Raw genomic sequence first — 25,692 nt, 5'->3', positions numbered from 1 at the left:
TACTTTTCCAGTACATTGGGAATGTTTGAATTGGAGGCCTCAGACACCAGAACTTCCTTGCAGACCCCAGCAACCTCTCCATTGCTTCCAAACCCCAATGTATCTCTCCCATTGCTCCCAGTCCCTCAGCTCACTCACCCTATACTCCCCATAGGCCAAAAACACTCCTGCTCCCATGTGCTGGGATTCCCCCCCCCCCTTCCAGTAATTCCACACCCAGCAACCTCATCCCCAATGTTCCTAAACGCCATTATCCCCCTTATATTGTTTCCAGAACCCCAAGACACCTCTCCCAGACAATGAAACCCCCTCAGTACTCAGATATTCCACATCTCCCACCCAACGCTTACATACTGTGAGACCCAGCCCAGTGCTCCCAGGTCCAAATAATCTCCCTTGCCACTGTACCAAAAACCAGATTCCACTACAAGTGCTCCCAGATGTAGTAACCCTCCACTCCAGTACCACCAGACCCCATTAATAACAACAACCCACCATGATCCCAAACCTGCTATATTCAGAGCCCTGCAGCCCACTCCCCAGCATTCCCAAGCCCAGGAACCTACCTCCACACTGTGCCTATATCGATTCATGGGGATACCCCCATTGCTTTCAGACACTGATACTTTTCCTCAGTCCAGCCTCCCAACCAATCACCTACAGCTTTGACACATGCTAGGACCTGCTCAGTGCTCCACAACCCTCTAAACCAGTGCTGACAGACCCCAGCGCTGCTCTAATGCTCCCAGACCATAGGGCACCCTCCCATCCCCCCACTGGGACTACTGCACAACACCAGAAATCACCAACTAAACAAAACCTCACATCACACCTTCACCGTACTATCAACTCTCAGGCTTCCCCTCCAAAGTACTACCATATACCAGAACCCCTCCCACCGTCCTACCACTCCCATTACTACTGCTAAATACAATGACCCCTTCCTCCTCACCATTTCTAATCTCCACATCCACCTCCAATCTGTACAAGTTACTTGCCATCTTCATGTGTATCCTGGGCTTTAAAAAAGTTAGAGGTAGAAATTAAACACATTGGTAAATAATAATATAATAAGCAAGGCAACTCATTTACACTGTTCATGGAAAAATGGAGCGCCTCAGAATTCATTCCACAATACACTGGTAAAAATACTAAAATAGCATGCAATAAAGAAACACAATTTGATTACCCATTCATTGCAAGTCAGTGGCCCCGATAGTACTCTGTGCTTTACATGGCATATTAAATTTGACCTGAAACATCGACTCCTTTGTTCTCTCTACAGATGCTGACTGACCTGTCAGAATTTTGTTCTTTTATCTCAAATTTCCAGCATTTACAGTATTTTTTTTTAAACTTTCTCTCCCCCAGAAGTTTTAATGTTAATTCGAACCAGTGCAAAATAGCAACCATCACTAAAAAGCATACAGGATGAAAATATTTTTTGGGGTGGAGTCAGTAAAGAGAGGGAGGTTGGAGGGAAGAAGGAAAAGTAAAGTAATTCCTTACCCCAACTGAACAAGTACAAAACATGCTTATAATTTAATCTGTGAAAATTTCAGCTCCTCTAATACTGCCTTTTTAAAATTGATTTGGAGCACCAGGATCACCTGCCTTTTCATTCTGAAATTAGGGGATTTCTCCTCTCTCATAGGGGAAATATATCATTTAAAAATATTTTTTTTATGAAAGCTGGAAAATAAGAGACTTCTCCCAGGGTACTGTTTTTATTGAAGCCCTGGTCCAGAGAATCTAAAGTGGAATTCATCATCAAAAATGCAGGAGGCCATCCTTGGAACAAAATTTGATCCACTTATTTTATTTGGTCTTCCCAGCAGCCGGCTAAATGGAAAGCCAGCAGCACTAGCAGAGATTTTATGGAATATAATAGCAGTCAATAATAGGTTAATATCTCTGATGGGTCTCTGAAGTTCATCCATTCTTTCAAGATCACTTTCCAATGTTTCAATTGGTCATGAAGAACCCTGTTGGAGAGTTTAGAACATGCAATGTACCTCAAAGTTGTACCTCCCAACAACAGGGTTCAACCAGGTTAACACTACAAGCCAATTCATCAAATGAAGAACAACAACAAAGCTTCCATTTCATGATTTTATTCCTTCGATTAGGATTACCTTGAGAAATAGGATTACCTTGAGAAAGATTTGTTAGAACATACCTAGAGTTAAGGTATTAACCCCCATAATACCCTTCATTGGTATGAATACTGTATTGATTTATAGTTTTCACACAGACTGGTTTATGACTCAAAAATATGTTTGATAAAAGCTGTCAAGATTAAACTGTTCAGAATATGGTGCAAGAGATTTACTGATATTCTGAGATATGAGTGAAGTTATTTTCAACTCTCCCCCAAGAAGCATACATGGAGGAAATGTATACTCTAACTAGAAAAAAGGAAAAGCTTTTATCTTAGTAAGGCTTTAAATACAGCTCATGTTTCCTGGAAATGCATTGCTTTTAAAGTCATAGGAGCTGTGGAGGAGATATATACTTTTTGGCTCATCTATTCAAATTGTTAAGAGATGCCTGAATGCTCCTTTGAATACTGATTGCATGACTCTGCATTACAAACAGCTGATTGATTTGTTCCCATTGTTCAAACATAGCCCTGGGATATAGAAAAGTTCCACTTAAAACACTTTTAAAAAATCAGTATATTGTTCCTTATGTTGCAGCTCATTTTCTGCATTTGAGTTCACTTCAAAGGAAATCTTATCAATGCGATCCCAAATTTTAGACTTTTGCCTGGGGTCTTTAGCTTTACAGTGGTTAAACACATTTAACCATCTACGGGTTGCATCAAATTCTAGGCACGTAGGGCCAGCATCAGTCTTTTAGATCGACCTTGTTTTTGTCAAGCTGCTGTGTCAGCTTCAGTGGAGTTCTCTACAATGCTTTGGCAGGTTATTCTTGGTGTTCCACACTTTGCTATACAGGTTTGGCACAGTAATCTGGAGTTTTGCATTCAATCTAATCAATTGAGGCACTTTTCCTTTGGAAGTTGAATTACTATTTTTGTCTATTTTGTTCACAACTTTATCTGTCCAACTGATCTGGAGTACAGTATCTTTAAGATACCTGATGCTAAAACTTTCAAATTTATTTTCTGTAGTCTTTGCCACTGACTGAGTTTCACTGTTATGTGGTAAGGAGTTGCTCTGTGAAGTCTGATCTTTGTATTGAGGATATTATAGCGTTTCTCTAGATGTCAGCCAGTTTGTTAAAAGTAGTAACTGTTTTCCCAACTCAGCTTATAACTCTTCTCCAATATTAGTATTGCTACATTATCATACTTCAAGATAGATGAAGTGGTCTACTTTCTTTAGTGTTGTTGCTTTAAGCTCGAGGTAAACATTGTTGTTATCCATTGCAACTGTGATGATCTTTGATTTCTTCTGAGATCTTTAGTCTGAACTGTTGCCCAATTTTTCTTGGAATTTCTTTCATTTGTGTAAATAGTGCTAAGTCATCCAAAATATCTAGCTCTCCTACTGTTTGCTCTTTTTTCTCTTTCTGGTCCAGTTTGTTCCCTAGGATAACTCAAATCTTCCCATTTTAAATCCTATCCCACCAACAGTTAATATTGAGCTGATATTATACAGCATATTTTCAGCTCCCAGCACTGTAAAATCCATCCCATTTTCACTGCAGGGCAGATTCCACAGCAATGACCTACCACAAAAAACAGCTCCCCTAATGGTGTAACGGGTAAAAGCACCATTCCGTCTAGTAATCAATACTCACCAGAAAATCCCAGGTGCTTCCATCAGGTCCTTGACCGTGGTCTATTACTGCATTTACTTTATAGCCTGCTATTACTAAAATCGGGACATCACTAGCAGAAATACTGTAAATACAACAATTATAGATTATTTTCCCAGTTCTGCAGGAATTTGGCATTCCTCCCTAACTGGGGACCTGATTCATATCCAGTACTGTCATTTCCCCACATTCACTAAAGAAAAAGAACATTGGATTCTTTCATACCTTCATTGAATCCAATACCCATTTTGAACAGTAAAGCAGCCAAATTCCATGCCTTAGTCTCAAATCTGAAATTCTGAACAATTTGGGATAAGTGGAGAAAACATTACACTGCATTCCCAAATCCTTCATACAAAAAACAATGGCATAGCTACCACAACAGCTCTTACTTTCCTCTAACAGTTCTTGCTTACTGACGGTTCACTTTGTAAGCACTGACTAAAGAAATTAAAAGGAGAGAAAAGAAAAATATCTATTCTTGTGCATGCGGAAATATTCAAGAATTTTTGGGTTGCAAAGTGAAGAATTCTTTTGCTTCGGTTCCACAACCAAAGTCTAAGGAGAAATCTGCTTTGCAGGCGAGTGGAAACCACATTAATTCAGAGTTCTGTTTAATTCATAAAACCACCCCACACTCTAAAAACAGGGCAATTTTTAAATGAACTAGTAACAGATATTCGATTGACATAGCAACCTCAATTAATACATCAGTTTCTGAACCAAAGTACCTGATGATTACAGCAGACTCCAAGCAAAGTTTTTTGGGTGATTTTTTCTTAAATTTTCTCCCTTCCCCTCTTAGGCCTCTCTGTACCATGCACTGTGCTCTGATCAACTGGACATGCAACTGACTCAAGATAGTTGGCAATATTGCTTTGTAACCAGCTGCTTGGAGGTGTAAGAATGTAGCCTGAGGAATCTTAGTGTTCTTTGGAAGTACCTGGCCTCTGCTCTGAACCTCTCCCTCACAAATGTGATTGAGTGAGGAACTGTAGATATGATCCTGCAGTCTGCCTTCTACAAAACAGTGCATTGAAGACTATGAGTTTGAGTTGGTTTTACCTCTACTTTCAGTGAGTATTAAGGCATTTTAAATTGTTGTTTGGCTACCAGGTCATGAAGCACGGGCTATCCCTTTTTATTTGGCTCATTTGTGTCAGGGAGGGAATGTCTACAGGATTTAAGAACTGCATTTAACCCTTTTAATTGTTGACTTGTAAGTATACTCAGTAAGAACATTCCACTCAGTTAGAACATTCCATTCCCCAACATGGTTATCCTTCCTTCGAGAGGTTCAGAGTTTACACAAAATACTATATACAGAAATGCAAGAATTATCAAATGTTCTATTAAACATTACTTCAATTGCATTCCGTTCTTTAAGTTCATACACAAAACTAAAAGCAGACTAAGTAGTACGCTGAGCAAACGCTTATCTTAGAATATTGCAATTTAGTTAAATACATCAAGTACATATGCCCTTTAGTGACACAATTACTTACCATGAACCCATCCTATTTTCCGATCACAATCCTTATCCTTTACATTCACTAGTAGAAAAATGCCATGAGGTTATTGACAACAGCTGTAACAGCTTACACAAATAATACAGCACATTAGCCATCATTCCCAACATGTCCAGGCCAGTACAGCACATACCTCAACACGTAAAGCAAAGTCTCTAGATGCATTTTTTCTGGTCAGCTGCTAAAACAAAACTTTCATAACAGAAAATTATACTCCAATACTATTACAGAAGTTTAAAAAAATATTTTATATTAAATCTCCCTCCAAGAAAACTTGAAATATATTAGCTGACAGCATACAGGCACTTGTGCCAGAATTGTAGGAGTAGAGTTACCCACTTAACTTCCAGATCCAGCCAGCCCTTTGGGAGAGTGGTGAAGAGGAAAGAATGGAAATTGTGCAATTCTTGCACCCACTCCCACAGGGCAGTTATAAGGGGGCAAAGGCACAGAAGCAATTCACCTCCCTGTTGTTTCACTCAGGAAAAGAATACATTGTTTTTCTCTTTAAAATAAAAAGGGAAAAAATGTAATTGCCAGAAATAAAAACAAAAATGCTAAAAATGCACAGCAGGTCAGTCAGCATCTGCAACGAGAAAGAACTTTATTCTTCATAGAATCATACAATGATACAGCATAGGAGGTGGCCTTTCGGCCCATCGTGCCTATGCCGTCCAGGGAAGAGGCCTTATGTTTTGTGGGTTATTGACACCCAGTTATGGGGAAAATGAGAGCTATTCCCCAAGGGTGGGCTACATCTAAACAGGAATGGAGCTAATTAACTGGCAAAATAGATAAACAGGGAAGGGAAGAGCCATTTAAACTAGGGAGGAGCGAACTAGGCAAATAAAAGCAACCAGAAAGAGCAAATAGTGAGGTTGAAATAGATGAGGTAAATGTACAAATAAAAAAGAATTTAGCAAATAGGATAGCATGTAGAAGAAATAAAGGAAAAAGAGGATGAAAAACAAATTGACCAGTTATAAGCAGGAAAAAGACCGAGATAAAGCAATGAGGTGTTGGTTTGGACCAGGGGTGTCAAACTCTTTATATGGTGGGCATGATCCGATATCATGGCATTTAGTGTGGGCCATATTCAGCAAAAATCTCAACACATTGGGGGTAATTTTAACCCCCAAGAACAGGTGGGTGAACAGTAAAAATAGTTGATTTTTGAAGCAGGACTGCATCCCAGCTCAAATGAGCCCAATTTTAACCCAGGCACATTAGGATGCGTGCGCAACAGAAACCCGGAAGTCCCGTCCCACTTAAAGCCGGAGGGCCGATAGTTAAAGGGGCAATTTAGGTACTTTAAACACTCGAGGTACTTAACTTTGTGGATTCTGCAACAGGAACGATTTAACTTCTCCTGAACGTGTCTCCCATGGCTTCTGAAATATGCCACTGAAACGGAGACGAGATGCAGCCGAAGCTCATTTGGCCCTTTAAACCTGTGACTGACGCATCTCAATAAAAGGTGAGTTAGTCCAGTTGGACACAGAGTTCTTTGTATTGAGGCTGAGATTTCTTGTGTTCACACAAATTTACCAACATTTTGGAGTCTCTCAAACGGACATCAGGATGGGGGCACAATGGATCGATTCCACAGTACATCTGAGGAGGAGGCACATCACCACGTCGTACAGTTCTGGGATATGCAGGTGCACAAAGCAGAGGTGCTCATCAAGGACCAGCCATATAAATACTGTGGCTACAAGAGCAGGTCAGAGGCTGGGTATTCTGCAGCGAGTGACTCACCTCCTGACTCCCCAAAGCCTTTCCATCATCTACAAGGCACAAGTCAGGTGTGTGATGGAATACTCTCCACTTGCCTGGATGAGTGCAGCTCCAACAACACAAGCAGCCCGCTTGATTGGTACCCCATCCACCACCCTAAACATTCACTCCCTTCACCACCGGCGCACTGTGGCTGCAGTGTGTACCATCCACAGGATGCACTGCAGCAACTCGCCAAGGCTTCTTCGACAGCACCTCCCAAACCCGCGGCCTCTACCACCTAGAAGGACAAGAGCAGCAGGTACATGGGAACAATACAACCTGCACTTTCCCCTCCAAGTCACACACCATCCCGACTTGGAAATATATCGCCGTTCCTTCGTCACTGGGTCAAAATCCTGGAACTCCCTTCCTAACAGCACTGTGGGTGAACCTTCACCACACGGACTGCAGTGGTTCAAGAAGGTGGCTCACCACCTTCTCAAGGGCAATTAGGGATGGGCAATAAATGCCAGCCTCGCCAGCAATGCCCACATCCCATGAACGAATAAAAAAGAGCAGAGAGGGGACCAACGGAGGGGCCGAGATCGCAGGAGGCACTACCCATGTGAGAGGGTCTACAGGCAGAGGCTGAGCTTCTTGGAACTGTCTGAGGAGCAGTGCCTAAGCAGACTCAGATTGAGTCGGCAGGCAGTCGCAGAGATCTGCACGCTCCTTCAGGAAGGGCTGCTCCCAGCTGGACCTGGTAGCTACGCATTGACGGTCACAATTAAAACCACAACTGCCCTCAATTTCTTCGCCTCCAGGTCCTTCCAGGGTGCCACCAGTGACATCTCCAGGGTCTCTCAGTCATCTACACATAAGTGTATAAGACAAGTGATGGATGGCTTGTTTGCCAGGTCATCCGACTTCGTGAACTTCCCCCGCAAATGACAGCCAGACTGCGAGGGTAGTGGGTTTCAACTATCCGTCCAGCTTCCCATGGGTGCAGGGTGCAATCGATTGCACACACGTAGCAATCCGAGAACTTCCACATGAGCCTTCATAAACAGAAAGGGCTAACATGCCAACAATGCACAGCTGGTGTGCGACCACCGGAAGAGATTTCTGCAGGTGTGCGTCTGAATCATGACAGCTGTCAGGGAATCTTTCATTTTGGGTCACGTCTATTACCACCTCTGTGGTGGAACTATGATAATTCGTTATTGTCACAGACTGGGAGTAGAGGACGATACTCACCCAACCCTTTATTTGGAATGTGTAATTTGATCCAATCATTGTCAGGCAGGCTGCCGAGTTCAGGGAACGCACGACGCTGACGCTGCCGAGTTCAGGGAACGCACGGCGCTGACGCTGCCGAGTTCAGGGAGGAAGGGGTGAGGCCATGTAGGGATTTCAACATGAGGATGAGAATTTTAAAATCAAGGTGTTGGTGGACCGGGAGCCAATGTAGGTCAGCGAGCACAGGGGTGATGGGTGAACAAGACTTGCTGCGAGTTAGGATACGTGCAGCAGTGTTTTAGATGAGCTCAAGCTCAAGGTGGAAGATGGGAGGCCAGCGAGGAGAGAATTGGAATAGTCGAGTCTGGAGGTAACAAAGGCATGGATGAAGTCTTCAGCAGCAGATGGGATGAGGTAGGGGCTGAGGTGGGCGATGTTGTGGAGGTGGAAGTAGGTGGTCTTTGTGATGGAGCGGATAGGGGGGTCGGAAGTTAAGTTCAGGGTCAATTAGGATACCAAGGTTGTGAACAGTCTGTTTCAGCCTGAGACAGTGGCCAGGGAGAGGGATGGAATCAGTAGCGACGGGACGGAGTTCGTGGCGGTGACCGAAGGCAATGTCTTTGGTCTTCCCTATGATCAAATGGAGGAATTTGCAGTTCATCCAAGACTTGGGGAGGGGGGGGGGGGGCGCTGCGTGTCAAGAAAGGTGGGGGTGGTGAGGTAGAGCTGGGTGTTGTCAGTATACATGTGGATGACGTCGCCCAAGGGGCAGCATATAGATGAGACATAGGATAGGGCCAAGGACAGATCCATGGGGGACTCTAGAGGTAACAGTGCGGGGGCAGGAAGTCATTGCAGGAGATTCTCTGGCTACGACTGGATAGGTAATAGTGGAACAAAGCAACAGCATTCTCACTCAGCTGAACAACGGAGGAGAGAAGTTGGAAAAGGACCGTGTGGTTAACAGTGTTTAAAAACTACTGAAATAAAGATGAGGAGGATTAGTGCATCACAGCCACAGTGACGGAGGATGTCACTATTGACTTTGATTAGGGCCGAAACCTGATTGGAGAGGTTCAAACTTGGAGCTGCAGGAAACATGGCAGACAGGTATGGGGCCAGTGGAGAGCAGCATTTCCTTCTGCTCCACAGCCGCAGATAACGCAGTGTCTTTCGGTATACAGGCGACAGCTGTCGGGAATTGCAGGGAAAACAAACTGCTCCGTGCCTCTTCACTCCTCCAGCTGCTCTGCCAGTTGGGTTCTGTGTATCTATGAATGCTGCTCATCCTCCTTCCATTGCTCCTTCTCTTCCTCATTCAAAAAAAATCACAAGATAATTATGGATGAGCAAGGCCATTTGGCTCACCTTGAACCTCTTTGTGTGAGGAATGATTTCTTGATATCATTCCTACATTTGAATCTATGTTGATTTCTCCTATACCAACGGTCCTCCTTGTGGCTTTTCTCTGCACTGGCCACAGCACATCAGTAGCTCCCTTGTGTCTCAGTGACCAGCATTGCACAAGGGGGTCAAGGTGAAGTCTGAGCAGCAAACTTCCTCTGACTTAAGGAAAGTCCAGACCTTTATGAAAATCACTCACTTCTGGGTGGTAGTCTGGCAAGTGAAGTGGGGCTGGGCACCTCAGCCAAAACTCCACACCAGAACTGGCCACCTCAATTTCTGCCATGATTTCCCTATTATGACTCCTCTGTGGCCCTGATCATTCTGCTGGCAGCGGACCCACCAGAATCAAATTGGGGGGGGGGGGGGGGGGCGAATGCTAAACTCAAAAAACACTGTTGCCACTACAGAAGTGACAACAGCTCTTATACCCTCCTCCTAATGTTTGTCTGGCGGCTACATTGATCTCCTGGATTGCCACGGGAACATAGGAACAAGGGTAGGTATTACAGCACCTCGAGCCTGTTCCATCATTGAATTAGATCATGGTTGATCTGTATCTTTACTCCATCTACCAGCTTTGGTTCCATGTCCCTTAATACCCTTGCCTAACAAATATCTATCAATCTCAGACTTGAAATTTCCAATTGACCTGGTCTCAGCTTTTCAGGGAAGAGTTCCAGATTTCCACTACCCTTTGTGTGAAGAAGTGCTTTCTGACATCACCCCAGAACGGCCTAGCTCTAATTTTAAGGTTTTGTCCATTTATTCTGGACTCTCCCACCACAGGAAATAAGTTTCTCTATCTACCTTATCAAATCCTTTAATCATCTTAAACACCTCAATTAGATCACCCCTTAATCTTCTATACTCATGGAATACAAGCCTAGTCTAAGCAACCTGTCCTTAACCCTTTTAGCCCCAATATCATTCTGTTGAAACTGCACTGCACCCGCTCCAAGGGCAATATATCCTTCCTGAGGTGCAGTGTCCACAACTGAACGCAGTACTCCAGATGGGGTCTAACCAGAGCTCTGTACAGCTTTAACATAACTTCCACCCCTTTGTATTCCTTCATCCAAGTCATTTATAAATACAGTGAAAAGCTGTGGCCCCAGAACAGATTAATGAGGGAACACCACTTGTCACATTCTGCCAATTTAAGTACATACCATTATCACTATTCACTGTCTCCTACTTCCTAACCAATTCCCTACCAAGTTATCAGCATGATCTGTAAAAACTCCAACAAAACTCCCGTCTGCTGGGAGGGAGTGAGGCCTCCACATTGCGAGTAGCTGCTGGGGGGATTGCGTGGGCGTAAGTCCCATCCTGCCACTTCACCCCTCAACACCATCTCATTGCTATTTATGGGACCTTGCTATGTGCCAATTGGCTGTCGCGCTTTGGATCCTTTGTTTCTTTTCTTCTTTCCTTCCCCTAGTATGGCCCCATACTCCTGCAAGCCCAATGAGCACAGGTTTGGGTGTATCCGGTGCTCAACACACTTAACCATCCGTCACCATATCAGAATGGACAGCATCAAGCACTTTCAGGCCTCACCCTCCTCTGCCTAGACCACCTACCACTCCAGGGTCATCCTGAAGAACAAAAACCCTCTGCTTCTTTAATGCACCAATCGTTTCCATAAACTCATCCCTATCTACCCCTCACCTCCAACAAGTTGGGAGGAACTCACTGTTGCCATGGTGCACTATCCACCCTCGTCCTCAACCTCATGGCCCATAGTCATCGATCACCACCACGCCTGGGGACGAGGCCTGCTGCAATGCGTGGTGTGGAAGGGCATCTCTGGAGCAGCTGCAGGTGGACTTTCGAATGGCCTACGAACCCAGTGAAGCTCCCAGGAAGGCCTGCCTACACGCTAAACACCAAAATGGCAAATAACACAAACGTAATGTCACGCATGTTGGTAGGACCAACACAGAATACGCCGTCATTTACAGGAAATAATAGTGAAATAATACTGGTTGGACTGCATCTGGAGTACTGCACCCAGTTTTGGTCCCCTCACATGGTGGTGATATGGTGGCCTTGGAAAAGATTGAAAGGTGAGCTACGAGAATAATTCCATGCTTAAAGAACCTTAATTATTCAGATAAGCATAAAGAGCTGGGTTTATTTACTTTAGAGCAATGTCGACTTAGACGCGACCTGATAAGAGGGAGACTGGGGAATGGGCGGGATAAGTCTGTCAGAGTTGGAAGCAGCAGCAAGAACGTGGTGAGTGGGAGCGATGCCATGGGAGGAGCAGCTAGTAAAGGGGTGAGTGAAACCTGGGGAACCTTACTGTGGGTAAATAGTGAAAGATTAATTCCACTGACAAACCAGGCCCCACTCTATGGAAGGCAGCATGGCACCAATTTGTGCCAGTCACTTGTACCTGGCATCACACATGGCACACTGTCGGCATGATCTGTAAAATCTCCTACGAAACTCCCCTGTCTGCTGGAGGAGTGAGGCCTCCACATTGAGCAGCCTCCCGCCTCGCTTTGACTCTGAAAACACTCCACACCAGCCCAACCCAACAATTGACTTGCAGGCCCTTTCAAATATGTGGCCCCATCAACGGGCACTGCAAGATCATGCAGGGGGCTGCAGCCATTCCTCTGAGGCTGAATTTGACAAATCTACAGCATTGACTATTTTACATAATTTGAGCTGCAAGGTTAGTTTAGTGAGGGCGCATTTATTCAACGAGAACAAGTGAGAGTGATGTCATTGGAAGTGACATCATTAGCGGAGCTGTAGCTTTTTAGCATGCGCAGGAGAACGTCATGCATCGATCGAAAACCGGAAGTGCACACAGTCGCTAACCACTCGGGGAGAGAGCTACAGTGACTGATGGGACATTGTGTGTAGGTCATGGATTGTGTTCAGGTTTATTGGGTAGAACGTGGGAGGGGTCACCTTTTACAGTACAAAGTGAATAGTGACATGGGTCCGATGAGGTCACTTGCTGCGCATGCGCCAGGCTTTCCGAGAAATCAACTCTAACGGGGGGGGAGGGGGGGGGGGGGGGGGGGGGGGGGAGGAGGAGGAGAGCGTGATCCAGGTCTAACGGGGGGGAGGGGGGGGGGGGGGGGGAGGAGGAGGAGGAGGAGGAGGAGGAGGAGGAGGAGGAGAGCGTGATCCAGGTCTAACGGGGGGGAGGGAGGAGGAGGACGAGAGCGTGATCCAGGTCTAACGGGGGGAGGAGGAGGAGGAGGAGGAGGAGGAGGAGGAGAGCAGCGTGATCCAGGTCTAACGGGGGGAGGGGGGGGGGGCGGGGGAGGAGGAGGAGGAGGAGGAGAGCGTGATCCAGGTCTAACGGGGGGGAGGGGGGGGGGGGAGGAGGAGGAGGAGGAGAGCGTGATCCAGGTCTAACGGGGGGGAGGGGGGAGGAGGACGAGAGCGTGATCCAGGTCTAACGGGGTGAGGGGGGAGGAGGAGGACGAGAGCGTGATCCAGGTCTAACGGGGTGAGGGGGGAGGAGGAGGAGGAGGAGAGCGTGATCCAGGTCTAACGGGGGGAGGGGGGAGGAGGAGGAGGAGGAGAGCGTGATCCAGGTCTCACGGGGTGAGGGCGGAGGAGGAGGAGGAGGAGAGCATGATCCAGGTCTCACGGGGGGGGGGGGGGGAAGGAGGAGGAGGGGGAGGGGGATGGGGGATGGGGGATGGGGGATGGGGGAAGGGGGAAGGGGGAAGGGGGAAGGGGGAGGGGGAGGGGGGAGGGGGGAGGGGGGAGGGGGGGGAGGGGGATCCAGGGGGCGCGGGGGGGCAGAGGACGTGATCCATCTCCTTATCTGGACCACATTCTTTCTCCCTTCCCCACATTAGACCTAGATCACATTCCCCTCACCCGCCCCCCCCCCCCCCCCCCCCACCACCCTCACCTCCACCACACCCGGTGCTCTGCTCCCTCCGGGCTCCTGCTCTCCACACCAACCCGTGTTCCTGCTTCTGCTCCCCCTTCCCCCGATGCTCCTGCTTCCTCCTTTCGTCCCTTCCCCCGATGCTCCTGCTTCCTCCTTTCGTCCCTTCCCCCGCTGCTCCTGCTTTACCCCCTTCCCCCATTGCTCCTCCTCTTTGCTCCTTCCCCCGCTGCTCCTGCTTTACCCCCTTCCCCACAGTGGTCTGGCCTCCCCCCTTCCCCTGGACTCTGCTCTCTTCCCCCCTTATGGTTAGCCACATCAGTTGCATTTTTGGCACTCGGCCATCGGCCTCCTTTAAGGAAAGGGAGGTAAAGGGATGTGGGAACAGGGCAGGCACGTGGGTTTAGGACTATTGCTCACGTGGAGGATGAACACCAATATTGCATGTTTCTGTGTCGTAATTTCTATATAATTCCATGAAATTTGTTCCCTTCTTTATGGCATATCTGATGATTCCCTCCTTCTCCCTTTCCCATTTTTACTCAACCATACCAGAATGACTGTTTATTTTTTTGTATTTAGTTCTGATGCAGGTGACACACTCGAAATAGCAACCTGTCCTGTTTCTTTACAGCTGCTGACTGACCCGTTGTGTGTTTTCAGCATTTTCTGTTTTTATTTTTGCTCTTTGTTTCAATGCATGTATTTATTTTGTGGCCAAAACTGAACAGAGGTGTGGTCTGACCAGTGCAATGTAAACCTTAACATAATTTCTATGGGTTTGCAGTCTATTGTTATGGCTTTATCACCTAGCATTCTATTCACTTTTTATAATTGCTTCGCTACATTGTCTAGACATTGAAAGTGAGATTATTACTTCCAGGTCTTTTTATAAGTATCCCAGTTTTTGTTAAAAATGTAAGTAGTCATGGGAAAACTCCAATTAGATTCAATATCCCTAGGCTGGAAAAGGATAAAAGAATTAAAAAATAGCTGAGTTTTACTCTGCTTATCAATGCACAGTAACCCCTGGTGGAATTGCAGGCACGCCCATTGGCTGAGGATAGGGTTACGCAACAGCTGTAACACAACTCCTCCTCTCATTTTACATTGATTATACAGAGAAGCCACTGCACTTGCAAGTCCCTCAAAATCTACTTGCATTGTGGTTGGACTGCTGGGAGCTGGTTAGCAATGTTTTTTGGACAATAGAAACTTTGCTTTCTCTTTCCTACGAGGTGAAGCAACCTGCAGTATGAAATTGCAAAACCACTTTCCAAACTAAATGTATTCTATAAAGCTGGGTTAATACAACTAATGTTACAAAATCATTTCTGAGCACAAAATGCAGTGTCACGGCATCTACACAAGTCATTTTGCATAATTACAACAGCGTTTAGAAAGCATTTTTAAAAAAAAACTAGCTTAGTTTATACTAACTACTCTCAAGCTGTTTCCTGAAACATACTACACTTTGCGGTGTACAGAAGCCCCACTGAGGAAGTGTGTTGTAAACTGGGATACAGATAGCATGAATAGTCTTATTCAGCACTTACAAACCACTAGCTTCTTATGCAAAGGTAGACAGGCATAGCTTTGTTCCAAAGTAATTCATCTACATTTGTGAAGGCATTTATTTTCAATGCATTATAGAAAACAGCCTTTTCAGATACCTAGTTAGCATTTAAGTAATCTAAAGATTTCCCTTACTTCAACTAAAGGACGTTCCACTACAGGAACTATAAACACTTTAATCATTTAAATAAACCATTGTTGTTTCAAGTCATGCTAAGAGTCAAGACCTCTGTAGGTTCTGGCAACAGGCACAAGAACCTCAGTGTGCAGTGATGGCCAGGAAAGGCAGGATGGGCTTTATTTCAGCAAGTTATATATTCTACAGGAAAAAACTGGATTTAAATGAAACAAATAAAAACACATTTTCAAACCAGGTTGGTATTGTGTTGTTAGTACAATTGAACAGTTTCCAGTTAACAAAGATTAGAGGGCAGAGCAGTTTTAAAAGCTGACAATTTTTCTGCTAAAACTTTCAATTAAAAAATAAATGGTTACCAGTTTACCATTTACAGAAGTAACTAATCACTGATTTAAACTGCCTTCATATTATGCTGCTGTTGCTGCTTTCCCAAAGCACAGGTCTTACGCAGCCAGCTGCAGACCAAATGTAAAACCATCTTGACTTTCGCCAAGACCAGGACAGCTGCTGAAAACAGGTCTTCCCAGCGGCCGGTCTTAATAAGTCCACGTAGTTTTACATTTGGTTTCCAGCTGTTTGCACAAGATGCACGCTTTGAGATCTCAGTGGCACAGGTGTGGGTCTTGCACAATATAAAATCACTTTTAAGTAACATGGTTATTAATCAGCGATATTAACAAAAATATACAGAAAATAGAAGCTCCCACAAAACATAACCCCAAATCAAGAGATAGGGATTGGCACGAATGTATGCCATACCGATGTTCATAATTTGGAATGCTACACTTCTCCTTTGCTAAAAGCTGGCAATGCAAAGATAGGACGGAAATATGGGAAAGGAAGAAGAAAGTCTTGCGCTTTTCACAACCTCAGGACTTCCCAAAGCGCTTTACAGCCAATGAGTATTTTTGAAGTGTAGTCACTGTTGTAATGTAGGAAATGCAACAGCCAATTTGCGCACAGCAAGGTCCCACAAACAGCAATTTGATAATGACCAGATAATTTAAAAAAATCTGTTTTAGTGATGTTGGTTGAGGGACAAATATTGGCCAGGACACTTTTGGGCCAGAATTGCTTTTTTAAATTGAATCTCAAGTACAAACATTAATGCTAAATTTAACAACAGAAAAATTACAATTTTTAAAAAATATTCAGGCATGTGTATTCCTAAACATAGCGCTGTCAAATACTTCTTACACTAATCAGTGGTAATCACATTGAAGAATTTTGATCATCAACAATGAAAGCAACTCATTCAAAATCATTCTCTTCCTGGCAGCTTTTTGAAGAATAATAATGCTTGGAGTTAGTAATCATGGTGATCACATAATGATCTCCCAGGTATTATTAGCCATGATGTGGAGATGCCGGTGATGGACTGGGGTTGACAATTGTAAACAATTTTACAACACCAAGTTATAGTCCAGCAATTTTATTTTAAATTCACAAGCTTTCGGAGGCTTCCTCCTTCCTCAGGTGAACGTTGTTTCCAACAATGTTCACCTGAGGAAGGAGGAAGCCTCCGAAAGCTTGTGAATTTAAAATAAAATTGCTGGACTATAACTTGGTGTTGTAAAATTGTTTACAGGTATTATTAGTGTATTGATCCTAGATTTAAGAGAAAACACTTTTTGCTCCATGTAAGCAAGTTAAAAAATGTTCTTAAAACATTTAATTGCCTGACATGGGCAAGAATTTCCTTTTTCCTAGATTAAGGCCCAACCTCCACCAGACAAGTGCAATATTGTTATAATTTCACTGGGGAAAAACAGCTGCAGACACATCCTTTCAAAACTAAGGTTTCCAAACCGCAGCCTACAAAGCCCAGGTGACTCGGTTTCAGAAATGAGTTGGACAAACTATGTGACGGGGCAGAACAATGGCAGATGAAATTTAATGCAAACAAATGTAAAGTACCACAGAATGATATTGAACTAGCTAAGAATGAAGCTGAGGCACATAAGAGTCTTAGTAGACTCAAAGTTAAATATGTCCAGCCACTGCAGGGCAGCAAGCAACAAAATCTACGTTGAATTACATGGCCAAAACAGTAGAATGTAAGTCAGAGCTGGTAATAATCCAACTGTATAGAGCTCTGATCAGACTACAACTTAACTACTGCATCCAGTTCTGGTTGCCAAGGAACAAAACATGTATATTCAAATGCTGGTGGCAGAGCAGAGACCAGCGACCAGCCGATTCCCAGTGCCATGGGTCTGGGTTATGAATAAAGACTGGATAGATTTGAGCTTTTCAGGCTGGAAAGGGGGTGCTTGAAAGTGATCTTGCAGAGGTATAAGATTCTAGAAAAGTTAACCCAGAATATTACTTTAAATTAAACAGTGAAGTGGAATTAGAGAACATTATTTCAAACTAATAAGATGTACTGTGTCTGATAAATTCATGCCAGAATTCCAAACTTTGGTAAAAGAGAAAGACTGCAATTTTACACTGAATGGTAGTAGATGTTTGTTAAATAAATATAAGCGTGAAGTACATTTACCTGTATTGTACGTATGGCATTTTCTACTAAAATTAGTGCTTTAATTTAGCATGTGGCTAAAATGCTGTTGCTGTAGCCATGTCTGTGGCTAGTCAGCAATTTCTATTGGACAACACCTATTTAAAAAACACCTATTTCAGTTCCACATTCACCTGAGGAAGGAGGAAGCCTCCGAAAGCTTGTGAATTTCAAATAAAATTGCTGGACTATAACTTGGTGTTGTAAAATTGTTTACAATTATTTAAAAAACAACCGATTGCTACAATGGTGGGGGGGGGGGTTAGGATTTCTCTGGATGGATGAATTAAGATGGGCCAAATGGCCTCTCATCTGTAATTATCTTGCGATTTTGTGTGAAGAGACGGAACAGATAGCCAGCCTGGCAGCAATGAGAGCCCCATCCATGATTGGGATCAGGGGAAGTAGACAACCTGACTTGAATGGAGAAGAAGTAGGCAGGAACAGGTCAGCAGGCAAGTACTGCACCAAAGATTTGTAGGCTTGCATCGTTATAGCTTTGTATACCCACAACACAGATATTAATGTGTCATATGATGTTTTTAAATTGAATAAAATTAATTTTTAATCAAATTTGTAACTGAGCTGAAGGGGTGCTTTTCTGTGTAGTTATACAAATAAATTGGCAACTTAGAGGAGGTAATCAGTAGATGATCTTCACCCACTCAGCTCTGTATCCAGCCTCATTTCTGGACCGCATGCTTATGCTACATTTATATCGCACCCGAGACCAGTATTTGCACTATTGGTTCCAGCCAGGCAGTAGCTTATTAATACTACTTTGCTCCAACTCCAATTTTCCTATCCAGGAGAGCTCTGCACATGCATTCTTGCTGACATGCATTGTGCTTCCCTTCCAGTGATTACAATTTAAATGCTTTGGGAAAGTGACAGGAGCATACACATACTCAATACATTTGAAACTTACCTGGAGTTGATTTGAAAGTACTTAGGTGGTCCATAGGACCCAAGTGCTTTTGAAACCAGGTCTGACACTGCACTGGAACTATACTCCATGCCACGTCAAACCCAAGCAGTGAGAGACTTCTTCCAATGCAGGTCTCTCTGGATTATACTGCAACTTTAGTGCAACTGAGTGGGGCCTTCCATCAGCTGAAGACAGATGTCTGTCTTATAACGAGAGGAAATTTAGACTAGATGCTGTTACTTGAATGCTGGGCATAAGAAGATGGTCTTATATAGCCAGGGCTTGGCATCCACCAAGATTGGGTTGCAGAGTCAGAGTTATACAGCACGGATAGAGGCCCTTCGGCCCATCGCGTCCGCGCCGGCCATCAAGCCCTGTCTAATCTAATCCCATATTCCAGCATTTGGTCCGTAGCCTTGTATGCTATGGCATTTAAGTGCTCATCCAAATGCTTCTTGAATGTTGTGAGGGTTCCTGCCTCCACAACCCTTTCAGGCAGTGAGTTCCAGACTCCAACCACCCTCTGGGTGAAAAAGTTCTCTCAAATCCCCTCTAAACCTCCCGCCTTTTACCTTGAATCTATGCCCCCTTGTTATAGAACCCTCAACGAAGGGAAAAAGCTCCTTAGTATCCATCCTATCTGTGCCCCTCATAATTTTGTACACCTCAATCATGTCCCCCCTCAGCCTCCTCTGCTCCAAGGAAAACAAACCCAATCTTCCCAGTCTCTCTTCATAGCTGAAGCGCTCCAGCCCTGGTAACATCCTGGTGAATCTCCTCTGCACCCTCTCCAAAGCGATCACATCCTTCCTGTAGTGTGGCGACCAGAACTGCACAGTACTCCAGCTGTGGCCGAACCAGTGTTTTATACAGCTCCATCATAACCTCCTTGTTCTTATATTCTATGCCTCGGCTAATAAAGGCAAGTATCCCATATGCCTTCTTTACCACCTTATCTACCTGTTCCGCCGCCTTCAGGGATCTGTGAACTTGCACACCAAGATCCCTCTGACCCTCTGTCTTGCCTAGGGTCCTCCCATTCATTGTGTATTCCCTTGCCTTGTTAGTCCCTCCAAAGTGCATCACCTCGCACTTTTCCGGGTTAAATTCCATTTGCCACTGTTCCGCCCATCTGACCAACCCATCTATATCGTCCTGCAGACTGAGGCTATCCTCCTCGCTATTTACCACCCTACCAATTTTTGTATCATCAGCGAACTTACTGATCATACCTTTTACATTCATATCCAAGTCATTAATGTAGACCACAAACAGCAAGGGACCCAGCACCGATCCCTGTGGTACCCCGCTGGCCACAGGCTTCCAGTCACAAAAACAACCTTCGACCATCACCCTCTGCCTTCTGCCACTAAGCCAGTTTTGTATCCAAAATGCCAAGGCACCCTGGATTCCATGGGCTCGTACTTTCTTGACCAGTCTCCTGTGCGGGGCTTTATCGAAGGCCTTACTGAAATCCATGTATACCACATCCATTGCGTTACCCTCATCCACACGCCTAGTCACCCCCTCAAAAAATTCAATCAAATTAGTCAGACATGATCTTCCCTTGACAAAGCCATGTTGACTATCCCTGATTAATCCTTGCTTCTCCAAGTGGAGACTAATTTTGTCCTTCAGAATTTTTTCCAATAATTTTCCTACCACTGATGTTAGGCTCACTGGCCTGTAGTTCCCCGGTTTTTCCCTACTCCCCTTCTTGAATAATGGTACTACATTAGCGGTTCTCCAGTCCTCTGGCACATCCCCTGTGGCCAGAGAGGTTCTGAATATACGTGTCAGAGCCCCCGCAATCTCCTCCTTTGCCTCACACAGTAGCCTGGGATACATTTCGTCCGGGCCTGGGGATTTATCCATTTTTAGGCCTGCTAAAACCGCCAATACCTCCTCCCGCTCGATGTTAATATGTTCGAGTATATCACAGTCCCCCTGCCGTATTTCTATGTCTACATCGTCCTTCTCCATCGTGAAAACAGATGCAAAAAATTCATTTAGAACTCCTCCTACATCTGCCGGCTCCACACAGATTGCCATTTTTGTCCCTAATGGGCCCTATTTTTTCCCTAGTCATCCTCTTACCCTTAATATACTTATAAAACATCTTAGGATTTTCCTTTATTTTGCTCGCCAGTGTTATTTCATGGCCCCTCCTTGATCTCCTAATTTATTTTTTAAGTATCCCCCTGCACTTTTTGTACTCCTCTAGGGCTTCCTCCGTCTTTAGCCTTTTGTATCTGCCAAAAGCCCTCCTTTTTTTCCTAATCCATTCTCGTATATCCCCTGACATCCAAGGTTCCCTGGAGTTCTTGGAACCACCCTTGACCTTTACGGGAACATGTTGCCATTGTATGGTCTCAATCTCCCTTCTGAAAGACTCCCATTGCTCCGATGCGGATTTTCCTACAAGCAGCTGATCTCAGTCCATTTTGGCCAGATCCTGCCTTATCCTATTAAAATCGGCCTTCCCCCAATTTAGAACCTTTATTTCCGGCCCCTCCCTGTCCTTTTCCATGACCACCTTAAATCTCACCGAATTATGGTCACTGTCACCAAAGTGCTCACCTACTAGCACTTCTTCCACTTGGCCGGCCACATTCCCTAGAATTAGGTCCAGTACCGCCCCCTCTCTTGTAGGACTTTCTACATGCTGGCTCAAAAAGCTCTCCTGGATGCACGTTAAGAATTTCGTACCCTCTAAGCCTTTTACACTCTGAGTATCCCAGTTAATATTGGGGAAGTTGAAATCCCCCACTATTATTACCCTATTATTCGCACAATTTTCTGAGATTTGCCTACATATCTGTTCCTCTATCTCCCCCTGACTGTTTGGGGGCCTACAGTACACTCCCATCAAAGTGCTTGCCCCCTTTTTGTTTTTAAGCTCCACCCATATGGCCTCATTAGAGGAACCTGCTAATATATCATCCCTCCTTATGGCAGTAATTGATTCTTTAATTAATATTGCGACCCCCCCCCTCCTCTTATACCTCCCCCTCTGTCTCGCCTGAAGATTCTGTACCCCGGAATATTGAGCTGCCAGTCTTGCCCCTCCCTCAACCATGTCTCTGTGACAGCAACAATATCATACTCCCATGTGTTTATCAACACCTTCAGTTCATCCACCTTATTCGCAAGACTCCTTGCATTAAAATAGATGCCATCCAGCCTTGCCCTTACATATTTGCCCTGTCTTCCAAGCTGACTTGTTTTTTTTCTCTATATTTGGCTGCACATCACCCCCTATTGTAGCTCCACTCTGTATCCCATCCCCCTGCCAAGTTAGTTTAAACCCCCCCCAACAGTGCTAGCAAACCTCCCCGCAAGGATATTTGTCCCGCTCTGGTTCAGGTGCAACCCGTCCGACTTGTACAAGTCCCACCTTCCCCAGAAGCAGGCCCAGTGATCCAGGAAACTGAAACCCTCCCTCCTGCACCAACTCTTTAGCCACGCATTCATCTGTTCTATCCTCCTATTTCTATACTCACTAGCCCGTGGCACTGGGAGTAATCCAGAGATTACAACCTTTGAGGTCCTGCTCTTTAATCTGCTACCTAGCTCCCTAAATTCTTGATGCAGGACCTCATCTCCCTTCCTACCTATGTCGTTGGACCGCTGCCTGCTCACCCTCCCAAAGTGCTGCTTGCCTCAGCAGCAGAGAGGCAAGCAGCTGCTGCTGAAACTCTGCATCTCCAACTAATGCTGCCACCATTTGATGAGAGTATTGGTAAGTGGCCAGGAAGGTGATAGCAATGTACTCACACATTTTATGCTGAGTTGTGCCACCCACCATGTCATTTGCAAGGAGCTCCTGGTATCTGCTGTCCATCTACCTAGAGGTCAAACCCACACATCAGTTGTCTAATGATCAGCTACTGACTAACTTTCAGGTAAGCGACACAGTTTAGATAGCTAAACTCCAGCAGTACTTCTGAGCATACTGGGAGTCCTGAAGTCTTGGCTCTGCAACTTGTGCCTAAACTCGTGGAATGTGTTCCTACAGGGAAAGTGTGCTCAGTCCATATCAGGAAATACTACATGTTGAGATTTCTCAGTAGTTTGGTTGGAGACATGCAAAACATTTCACCCGACTCACCCCCCCAAAAAATAGTCTGCACCAGTGGGGACAATGACATTTTCTCTAGTGCGAATTAGTCAGCTGGACCATCTGATCATTCAACCAGAATTGGTATTGGCTTGTGGAGGGCCTTAAGATTAGACTGAGTTGTGACCAATGCTGGAGGTGGTTTGTGAGACCCCGATGCCTTCTTCCCAGCCATATGAGCCTCATTCCTCAGTTAATCCACCTTTATGTTCATTTTGCAGGGAAATATTTCCTGGTAATATTCAATCCTCGAACTGACCAGTCGGTGAAGAAATCCTTCTGCGCTAAACCAGACTCTCACACAGGAATCAAGTTTCAACAATGTTGTACTAACAGAGAATGTTGGAAACACTCAGCAGGTCAGGCAGCATCTGTTTCTCGCTCTACAGATGCTGCCTAACCTGCTGAGTGTTTCCAGCATTTTCCGTTTTTATTTCAGATTTCCTGCATCCGCAGTATTTTGCTTTTGTTTCAGCAATGTTGTAGTTACAGTGCCTTCTGGCAAGTGAGTGAGTTTCCCAAACTCTTGGCCTGACTTTCAAGGAGGCTTCACACTTCTAAATGTTATGCAACAGAAGACAGCAGGCAGATGTTATGTGGCATCATCACTAGGAAGGCCCTTTGCATTTGATATTGATGTCAAAACTGGGGCACATCATCAGCCAGTGACTAAGCTGAAGTTGACCAGAATCAGCCCACACTCAAAATAGCAATGGTGGGGAACTTTAACTGTAAAGCAAAGAAAACTCCTTTTTACAAAATTGTTGCAATTTCAGATTATTAAGGTACAGCTTTTAAAGTACTGGTTTCAATTGTTGAACAGACCATACCCCTACGACCTGGAAACTGTAGTTTTAATCTGTCTTTTATAAAGGCTGAGTGACATACTCTTTTCCCTGTACTTATAGTAATTGATTTTACTGGACTATGTCAGATTAATTATGCACAATGGATTAATTATATTTTTGAATCTGATAATGGAGTGAAGCAATAGAGTCAAGTCTAAAATCCCAAACTCCTAGTGGACTGTCAAACTCAGGGCACACTGATTGTAGAATCAGGGTTACAACTTTGGAGGCCTAGCTCCAAACAGCACTCCTTTCTAGCTTGGGCTCCCCAGTAGAAACAAAAGATTGCCGAGTTAACCCTAAAAAGCTTTTCAGCACAGTTTCTTGATTTTAAAAAAATGCTGGAAACAAAGTCTGTTTTTTCTCTCATCACTCCAGCACAGTTTTTCTGAGATGAACTCTCTCTCCATTAGCCAGACCAACTTTTTAAGTCAATATATTTACCAGTTAGAATTACAGCCACACTTTGACAAGATCAACACTTACAAACATGAGGTTAGGTGATCACCCAAAACATGACAAGGTTACTTCCAGTCAATAATTAACAATGTTTGATCATACACCAAGTTTTCTAGTCAAATATCTCACACACAATCTGCTACAAAAATTGATACCTATTCTGGTCTGCGACTTTGATATAATTTCCATGATATTAGCGATAACTATGCATGACCCAATGTTTGGCTCAGTTAAAAATATATGGCTAGTTACATGGAAGGCAGTCATTAGTATATTAAAACAGCTATAAAACCTTATCATTGGAAGCAAGGGATGATTTCCTGGAATCAGCCAGGGCCATGTTCCATCTTGGATTTAAAGCAAGAGTACATTATTTTCCATATACATTAATGGATAGAGGAAGAAATTTGGTTAAGTGTTTTTACCAAGGTTTTAAAAATACTAATGCAATTTCTTCTTATTGCACACCTGTAATACATGACTTCTGATCTAACTACTTTACAATCAATTTACCAATGCACAAACCTTACGAGAATAAGTTTTTATACAACTGTCAGTATGACAGAGGGTATACTGTATTTCCAAAGCATACCATATGGAAGATTGAAATAACAAAGTCATATCAGACTAAAGGTATAATTTAGTACACATCAATGAAAACATAAAATCCCAGAAAGTACCAGTTTCCTATGGATATTACAATCGATGTTTGCATAGCAAAGAAACAAAATATTATGAATAAAGGAGCTAACCATAATAAAAAAATGTAAAAGCAATGACACTATGTGACCAACTGTAAAAAAAATACTAGCATCTTATATCTGCTGCTGCTGGACTAATCTTAGCTTCCGCAGCTTTGATATAGGAGAATCTAATGATTGCAATATAAAATGGCAATATAGTAAAAGGAAAATGGTGCATTCCATAGCAGATTTAACAATCAAAGTTGTTCCATTTTGAAGAAAATTCTATATCTAACTTATTACATATCCACCAAAATAGTGGGAAATCTGAATATTTTTAGGAAACTATATAGGTAACACCATGTGTATAATGTTTATGGACTTGTATCTATTTTGCACACACCACCACACACAATATACCAATTACAAAAAGTCTGAGCACCAGAGCCATGAGTAAAAATTAAGTTTTCGGTTTATAATATGGCTGCTTTTGACTTTTTTAAAAAGAAAATATAAATAGAATAAGTAGTCAATGATTGTAACAGTAGATCAGTGTTGGAACCTCCAATGTTACAACTAAGTGATGCTTGCTGAGTAGAAGCTGCATCAGTCTGGCCATTGAATTCAGGTGGTTTTGATCAGTGTGCTGCAGGAAGCGTGTGCAAATATAGTTAATTACTTCTGTGAATCCATGTTTTTGTTTCAAAGAACAAATGGGCCAGGATTTTGACCCGGAGCCAGGAAGGGGGGGGGGGGGGGGGGGGGGAGGAGGGCGGGGGGAGGCGGGTGGAAAAAAAGAGAGGTCAAATCACGGATGGAAAACCCGGAAGCACGGGTTTCCCGGACGTCCATACGATTTTGACGTGGG

General features: G+C 44.1%; 1 protein-coding gene across 3 annotated transcripts in view; it reads right to left on the bottom strand.

The window, feature by feature from the left end:
• The window catches only part of rbbp8 (retinoblastoma binding protein 8), a 148,063-nt gene that overhangs the window by 95,701 nt on the left and 26,670 nt on the right, over positions 1–25,692 (bottom strand). Inside the window, exon 1 of one of the 3 annotated variants that reach the window (XM_067980739.1) lies at positions 5,292–5,350. The exons of the other annotated variants lie outside the window; for them this stretch is intronic. The gene's annotated coding sequence lies outside the window, so the exon portion shown is untranslated. Of the gene's footprint in view, positions 1–5,291; positions 5,351–25,692 lie in introns of those variants that run through there. 3 annotated transcript variants of the gene reach the window in all.

The sequence above is a fragment of the Heptranchias perlo genome, chromosome 3 (assembly GCF_035084215.1).
Source record: "Heptranchias perlo isolate sHepPer1 chromosome 3, sHepPer1.hap1, whole genome shotgun sequence".
In the NCBI taxonomy this organism is placed as follows: Eukaryota; Metazoa; Chordata; class Chondrichthyes; order Hexanchiformes; family Hexanchidae; genus Heptranchias; species Heptranchias perlo.
Note: the sequence above shows the minus strand (reverse complement) of the source record. Positions and strands in the feature narration are given on the sequence as shown.